Source organism: Octodon degus, unplaced genomic scaffold (genome assembly GCF_000260255.1).
Source record: "Octodon degus isolate 3935 unplaced genomic scaffold, OctDeg1.0 scaffold00176, whole genome shotgun sequence".
In the NCBI taxonomy this organism is placed as follows: Eukaryota; Metazoa; Chordata; class Mammalia; order Rodentia; family Octodontidae; genus Octodon; species Octodon degus.
In genome coordinates this window covers 4,249,926-4,258,833 of record NW_004524752.1, presented here as the reverse complement: position 1 = coordinate 4,258,833, position 8,908 = coordinate 4,249,926, and positions in this window count along the sequence as shown.

Sequence of the window (8,908 nt, the reverse complement as noted above, 5' to 3'; positions counted from 1 at the left end):
CGGCAGATATATTCATCTGGCTGATAAATGATAAACTGAGAAATTGATTGGCATGAGTCAGGTAGCTTGATACCGTCTACTTTAAGAATATTTAACTACAGGACCATTCCTATGTCATGTTAATTACTTTTCTTGATTTTTTAAAGATATTCTTCCATTATGACACATTATTTTCTCATTTGAATATATATATATGTATATATATGTGTGTGTTTGTATAATTTCCAAGTTTCTAGCATTGGTTATATAATTAAATTCCTCCTGACCTGCAGAGAGGAAATTTAGGTTTTTTTCAGTATGTTGCAAATCTACTATAGGGCAGGATATATTGAAAGGCTTTAGGTAAAAAACAAATACTATCTTAGTAGTTGAACTGCTTCAGTCCCTAAGGAGTCCCTCTTCTCAACTTTTTTTTTGTCTCTGTCTCTTGTCCTAGATCTTGAATACTATTTTTAGGGGTAGACTTCTATTTGTGGATTATATAACAAATTTTATATGGTTAATTGAATGGGATTAATATCTCATTTGAAACCTAGCTCATTTGTAGCTAAGCATCCATTTGGCTGTCCCTAGGGGAGTTATATGAAACCTGAGAAAATCATACTGGTGCCTTGCCTGATGAAAAATAGTTATATTCAGGTAACAAAAAATTGGTATAAACAAAAAAAGTAAGGATAGAGCTGTTTGTAAGAAGGAAGAGATGGAACTTTGTCCTTCCTGTGGTGGTGAGGGTGTTGAAAGATGACTAATTTTTCTGATACCAGCAGGCAGCTGTCTCCCTAAAGTACTGCATGTAGCAAGAGAGTGAGATTTTTACAACGTGAACTTGGAACCTAACATGGATTTATCATATGAACAACTCTGGAAAGAATGAAATGTGTTGATTAAATGCTTCCAGGTAAGTTTATCTGAAATCTCTTTTTTTTCTTTATTCTTTTTTATTTTTTTGAAATCTCTTTTAGGCAAGGTGGGCCCACTTTAATTTCTAGGAGTCTAATGTGGGCAGATGTAGTCAGGAGTTGGTAAAGCACAATATTGGAAAGCATCTGAAAGACAGTGTCAAGGGATGAATCTGGGTCAAGGCAAACACAGCCCAACCTAAGACTTATTCTGGTGGTTCCGGGAAGGAATTTTAGAGAGGAAAAAATGGGCAGAGGTGGAGACACTGAGACTGTGCAGTTCTCACAGCTTCAAGTTAACACCAAACATTCAAGTCAATTTCAGTGATTTAGAGAAGAGTTCAGAAACCAACACAAGGGCCGGCCAAATAGCTCAGCAGATTAAAGTGTCTGCAAGCAGGCACACGGGCCTGTGGTTCCAACCCAGGCGCTGAGACAGTGTGGTGGCGGGCAAATGTAATCCCAACACTGGGAGGCTGTAAACAGGTGGATACCCTTCCCTAAAATACAAAAAGAAGAAAGAAAGAAAGAAAGAAAGAAAGAAAGAAAGAAAGAAAGAAGAAAGAAGAAAGAAAGAAAGAAAGAAAGAAAGAAAGAAAGAAAGAAAGAAGAAAGAAAGAAACCAAAATAACATACAACAAATTATATCACTCGCAGTGCAGTGCTGACATTTAAAAATACTTTTCGAAGTTCTTTTTGCTTTTGTAATACTATTTAATCCTTAGGATAAAGATACAAGGAGAAGAGGGCAAATATTGTCATTCCAATTTTAAAGTAAAAGAAACTGAAGGTGGCTGAGTTATTTAGTTTAGAGGGAGAATGCTTAATGAGCTCCCAGATCACCATGTTCCCATTGTAATATTATTTCTAGTGGGATAAATAATGGAAATATTAGGAAATAAAGGATTGGCTTGCAAATACTGTATGCATCATGTCCATGTTCTAACTAGGAAATGGTTTGGTGCAAGGAATAGAAAGCTGTTTTGAGAGGTCTGGCGCCCAAGGCTGACTTTTTCATGATCCTATTCTAAATTCCAGGGAGAATCAAAGAGGTTGAGTGTGACTCAGGCTATCATCTCTGGGCCAGGGGAGACTCATTGCTCGTTTCAAGTCACGTAGGGCCATCATTGTTACAGGGGCTACAAGTAGTTTTAGAAGTGAGATGAAGAGTTACATGTGCAGTAACTAAAATCAAATATATGGCAATAAACTATCAGTATTACTCTACAATTAATGAGTGTTGTTTCTTACAACATAAGTTCTAATTCTGGGCATTAACCAAAAAGTCCTAGTGAATTTAGTAATGACTCAGAAGAGAACTACAAACTAAATTTTGGTTGGAAATTAAGATATTTTTAACAGGTACAAATGGAGACATTAATTCCATAGATAAAAAGTTATTTTCAAAAGTAGGTATAAAATTTAAGAGATAGGGAAGGGTACGTAGCTGGGGTGTAGCTCAGTGGTAGAGCATTTGTTCAGCATGCTCTAAGGCACTGGATCCAACCCACAGCCATGCAAAAAGCAAAAACAATAAAACAAAGGGGCACATATAGCAAAGTCCATCTATCTTCCCCCATACCCTCAGCCTCTAGTCCTTTTACTAGCAGTCATAACCATGATTAGTTCTGATATATTTTCCTAGAAATATGCTCTTTGAATATGAGCATGCAGCTCCACATCTTGCTTTTTCCAGTATATTTTAGAAATTCCTCCATATAAGTCCATTTACTATTCCATTGTGTAGATATAATGGAATTTTTGACTAGTCTCCTATTGATAACGTTTAATATTTCTAATCTTCTCCTCTTATTATCCTCATATATGCACTTCTTTTTCATACAAGTGAGTTCATCTGTAGGGTAAAGTTCCTAGAGATGGAACTTTAAATTGCCAAACTTCTCTCAGGAGAAATTTTATCAATGTATTTCCAATTAACAATTTATAATAGCACTAGTTTAGCTCAACGTAATTATTACATTTTCTGAGAAGCTTCCTCAATTTCATTTTTCAATTTTCTGTTGACATCTGTATGTTGACTATCATATTTTAGTGTCTTTTTATTCTGCTCTTTGTAAATTTTCAGGAGTACCCTGGTTTTATTTAATGAATATAGTTTGTGTCTTCCTACAGGCATTAATGAAACTTAAAAAAAAAAAAAAATCCCCTGTTCCTGCTGTTTTTGCTTTTTCCCTTAGGAGAAGACAGAGGTTGGAGATGGAAAGAGGATGATAGGCTGTAGCAGGTTCTGCCTACTAATGTTAGAGAGCTCCCCTAGATTCTTGCTAATCCTCAACTGCTAATTCACACTTAAGAGATAACACTCTTCCATCTATGTCGTTTAACTGTCCATAGAAAAAACTGTCAATCCCCACTCTGGGTTAGGGGCGAGCTGGGAGCTTGAAGAGGCCCAGAGTCTGAGTGGCTGACCAGGCTTTACACACGCTGTTATCCGATCTGGTTTATACAGGCATTTCTCCTCCCAGCTTTCTTCAGTGCTTGGCATTTCCAATTCCTAGTTTGCAGAGTTCTTCTGTGCATATCAGCTGGCTGCATTTTGCCTTTCATCTCTCTAAGTTTCATTTTTCTCTATTTGGTAATTCAATTACTATTTGTCACCCCTCCTCCATATTTCCAAATGTCTCACTTGTTACAATATTTCCTCTCCCACTCTATTTATATTTTCTTTTTTCTTAGTGCTAAGGATTGAACCCAGGGTCTTTGGTCTAAGCTTCAGTCCATTATTATTATTATTATTTATTTATTTATTTGGAACAGGGTCTCACTATGCAGCTTGGACTCATAGTGATCCTCCTGTCTCAGCCTCCCCAGTGCTGGGATTACAGGAATGTACCAGCATGTCTGGACTCGGTGGCCAGCTCAGTGTGGCTGGGGGTGGGGCCAGTACAACATGTGGTACCAGGGATCGTACCCCTTTATTATTTTTATTTTGAGATAGGGTCTCACTAAATTGCTAAATTGCCCACGCAGGGCTCAAACTTGCGATCCTCTTGCCTCAGTCTCCCATGTGCTGGGATTACAGACATGCACCACCTTGCCTGGCTCTATCCACTCTTTATTGTGAGTTGAAGGATATTTTGTGAGGTAGTACAGATAAACATATATATTCAATTCATCAAATACATGACCTGGTAAATAAATTAGTGTTTAATCTATCAGAAATCCTGTGGGGCATAGTGGTGCACACCTATAATCCTAGCACTCAGGAGGCTGAGGCAGGAGAATGTCCTGAGTTTCAGGCAAGCCTGGGCTGCACAGTGAGTTCAAGGTCAGCAGGAACTACACAGTAAGACCTTTCTCAAAACAAAAAGAAAAAATCTACCATGTGTGATGGGTGGTACATGCCTGTAATCTCAGCACTCAGGAGGCTTGAGCAAGAAGATCACCATAAATTTGAGGCCATCCTGCCCCCCCCAAAAAACAAAAATAAAAACAAAAACCCAAAATCTATCAGAATTGATGAGAAAACAAAGCACTGAAACATGTCTTTGCAGGTATTTATGTTTATATATAATCTAGACCCAGAGCCTATTAGTTTTATTTAAAGCAGTTTTATTTAAGGTTCAACATGTATGCTGGTTATGTTTATTATTACAATGCATATCAGTAAATTGACAACAATTTCTTTAAAAATGACTAGCATATCAGGCTGTATTTTTGAAATCATATTCTAACTGAAGTCATAGTTTAAGAGTCACTTTGTAGGGGCCAGGGAGATGGCTCAGTAGAATAAGCACTTGCCTGGCAAGCGTACAGGGCCTGAGTTCAATCCCTGGTTCTGCCAAGAAAAAAAAAAAAGAAAAAGAAAAAGAAAGAAAGAAAGTCAATTTGTAGCCATGTGTGCTTTCCTAAATTAAACACAAAGAATAACTGCTATGTTACAGATATATTGGTTTTTAGTGGCAAACATAATTGCTATTACTCAACAATGATCATCAAGGGCCAGCCAAATAGCTCAGCAGATTAAAGCACCTGCAAGCAGGCACAGGGACCAGAGGTTTAATCCCCCAGCCTGCAATGCTGGCCCCAATCCTGGGGCACACTGAAACAGCAATTGAGACTGGGCATGGTGGTTCACGCTTATAATCCCAGCTCTTGGGAGGCTGTAAACAGGTGGATCACTACGAGTCCTTCTGGTAGTGACACCCTGAACACCCTGTAGACCCTTCCCTAAAATACAAACAACAACAACAAAGAAAAAAAAAAGAATGAGCGTGAAATCTGTCTATACTGGGTTATTTCACAATTAAGAAAAAACTCTTTTACTAAGTGAAATTTCAATTAAATACAGTAAAATATACCTAAAAGGTATTGATTAATCTAACATAATTTAAAATGCTTTTGTTACAATTTCCAAAAGGATTAAGAATATTTCTTTCTGGAATGTGAGACTACAGATTGAATTTCATCGCTCTGGGGCCGTGGGCTCAGTTGTTATGCACTGAGCCTTTCCTACCTGTAATGCGATAACCAACTTGATTATTGTGCTTCTTTAATAGAAAAATATCTTCCACTTTATATTTTTAATGCAGTTGGGTGGACAAAATGAGGAAGTGGAGTTAGTATCATTCTTTTCCAATTCAACACTTTCTATTATTCTAAAAGTATTTAGATTTTATTTTATTTTATTTTTTGAAGCAGTGTTGCAGTATGTAGTTCATACTGGTCTTCAGAGTACTGTACGTATGGCCAGATTAGACTGACTTGTGCTGGTCTTCTTGTCTCAGCCTTTTGAGTTGCCTCAGCCTTTGAGTGCGAGGATTATAGCATTCAGATTTTAGAAGGAGTTTTATACCTTGCCAGGCTGGGTCAGGAGGATCACAAGTTTGTGCTCACCCTGGGCACTTTAGCGAGGTCCTGTCTCAAAATAAAAAAAATTTTAAAAATAAAAATAAAAAGAGCTAGAGATGTAGCTCAGTGGATGCCCTAGGTTCAATCTCCAGCTCTACTATTTTTTTTTTTAATTTAAAGTTAAATAAATAGCCCAGCATAGTAGCGCACCATGTAATCCGAGCACTGAGGAAGCTGAAGCAGGAGGATCACTGGGAATTTGATGCCAGCCCGAGCTACACTGGGAGACTCTGTCTCAAAAAACAAGATAAAAATAAACAAACAAGAGTTTTTATTCTTTTGAACTCTTATATAAATTTTATGTTTAGTAAATATTTTCCACTCCTCATTGATGAATGAGATATTGTGCTGGTCACTGACAACATCTAGGGATCATGGTTTTACAGGAAGGTAATTCAGCATGGAGACTCAGCGGGGCTTCCTGGATTTGGTCTCTAGTTTTGTCTTAGTAGCAGGACCTTGAGCAAGCCATTGATCCTTTCTAAGCCCCATTATCAAAATGTGATAAAACAAAAACAAAAGCACGTACCTTTCAGGACTGAATGAGGTGACTTGTGTGAGGCATTTACGTTAGTTCTATCTATTGTAAGTGATCAATAACAGTTATTCAAAGATAGGCTTACAATCTATTGAGAGATTTAAGAAATGTACACGCTAATAAGGTTGTAAGTGATCATGGAATAAATTGCCAAAGTGAAAGGATCCTGGCTGTCACCTTAGCAGGAGGCTGGTGGAGAGAGATGTGTGAAGCAGGCCTCCTTGGCCTACTCATCCCACCTCCTCAGGAAGAGGTGGAAGAGTAGCCTGAGGCAGCGGCTAAATAAACAGAGTAGGGGGACTAAAGGTGGGGGGGGGGCTGCAATGAAACAGCAGGAGCAGGGGCATGCTTGTGAGAGAAAGTGAGTGTCTGCTTATTGACTAAATAAGTCAAGGAATGATTTGGCTGGTGTGAGTGGTACCAGGTGAGTGAATGGTAGGGTAGACTAAGGTCACAGTAGTCCTGGGTGCCACGTTAAGAAAACATTAAGTATAATTGAGGTTTTTTAATAGGCAGGAGAAGGGATGGAGATTTGTGGTGCAGGAAAAGTTAAGAAAGGGTGTAAGGAATAGCTAAATTTAAGGGTTCAGTCAGGAATACATTTCTGCATATGTTTCTAATTCCTTGCTATTTGTGGACTCACTGTTTTGTGGGTTTTCAAAAAATATTAATCTAAATTATTTATCATGGTGGGATTTTGCAATACCATATGGTATAATGTATGTTTTGTTTTTTGGTGGAACCGGGGATTGAACTCAGACCCTTACTTGACAGGGAAGCACTTACTCCACTGAGCCAACTCCCTGGCCCCAGGTATATATATGTATGTTGTTAAAATTACATAGGTTTATGAGTTTAGAAAATGGTTAAGAACAATAGAGGTGTTTTTAAAAGCATGGGAAAGATTTGCAAGAGTGTGGGAAGGGCTTATAAAGCCTTAAAAATATATTTAAATACTAAAATAAATAATAGTGTTGCTACTTCACTGCTTTTCACTTATCTCGGGGAGTCTGGAACATAACTGCGATCAGGGAGGGGCCATTGTACTTAGTTCAGCTTAACTGAAGAATAAATAACTAGAATTTTTTAAATGTACCAGGAGCTGAACTAAATGGGTAAATGTTGGAGTTAGCTTTTAAAGCCTGAGAAAGGAGAAGAAATAGTGGGAATAGTCATGTTGGAGGAAGTGAAGATGAAAGAATTAAAAGTTTTTAGGATATAAAGAAAGTGACACCTGTTGGCTTTGGTGACACACTTACAATCCCAACATTCTGGGACACTGAGGCAGGAGGATCACAGGTTCAAGCTCAGCTTAAGGAACTCAGTGACTTGGGGAGGCCCTGTCTCAAAATTTAAAAAATTATAAAAGGGATTGGGGATATAGCTCTGTGTGAAAGTTCTGGATTTAATCTCTAATACTGCAGAAGCAAACAATCAACAATGAAACAATGGGGGTTGGAGAGATAGCTCAGTAGAATAAGCGCTTGCCTGGCAAAAAAAAAAACAAAAAACAAAAAACAAAAAACAACCTCTTCCTCTCTTTGGGGCCAGGGAGATAGCTCAGTGGAATAAGCACTTCCCTGGCAAGCGCAAGGGCCTGAGTTCAATCCCTGGTTCCAAAAAAACAAAAAACAAAAACAAACAAACAAACAAACAAAAAAAAACAATGAAACAATGGAAATATATAAAATAGAAAAATGTATTTTCCTCCACCCTCTAACTCCATTCTCTTGGAGTAAGCACCGTGATCATCTGTTATATAGCTTTCCAGACTTATTTTTATGTATATATAAATTTAAAAGGAAATGGAATCCCTGTATCCTCAGTTCTCTCCCTCTCCTTTTTTCCATGTGGTACATATAGAGGAATTTTTTTGTTGTAAGGAAGTGTTATAATTATGTACTCATTCCCTCATTGATGGACTAATATTATAAAATTTGTTATAGTACTGGAGGAATTTTTTTTTCTTTTTGAAGAGCTGGGGATTGAACTCAGGCCCTTGTACTTGCCAGGCAAGCACTTATTCAACTGAGCTATCTCCCCGGGCCCTTGTTATAGTACTTAATGAGAAGCCTTGAATATCTCTTTGAATATGATCACAGTATTTTTGTGAGGCAGAGATCCACATGTAAAATCGCTGAGTCAAAGTCTATATACATTTAAATTCTTCCTCAATTTTGACAGATTGTCCATGAAAGAGATATGCTCCTTTACACTACAATGTTTGCGTCTGTTGCCCACAACTTTTTTAAGATAAAATTTTAACAAATTTTATTTACTGACCAATTTATTAGGAAAAATTTGTTTTAATGTACATTTCTTTATCAAGAAATCATAGGCCGAGGAGATAGCTTGGCAATCTAAGCACCTGCCTGGAAAGCACAAGGACCTGGGTTTCATCCCCGGTACCACATGCCATGCCAGCTCTAGAACCCTGGGCACACCTTGCCAGTCACTGAAACTGGGCATAGTGGCACACGACTGTAATCCCAGCACTGGTGAGGCTGAGACAGGAGGATCACTATGAGTCCAAGCTGCAATGTGAGACCCTGTACCAAATACATAAATAATTAAAAATAGTTTTAAAAAGAAATCAAGG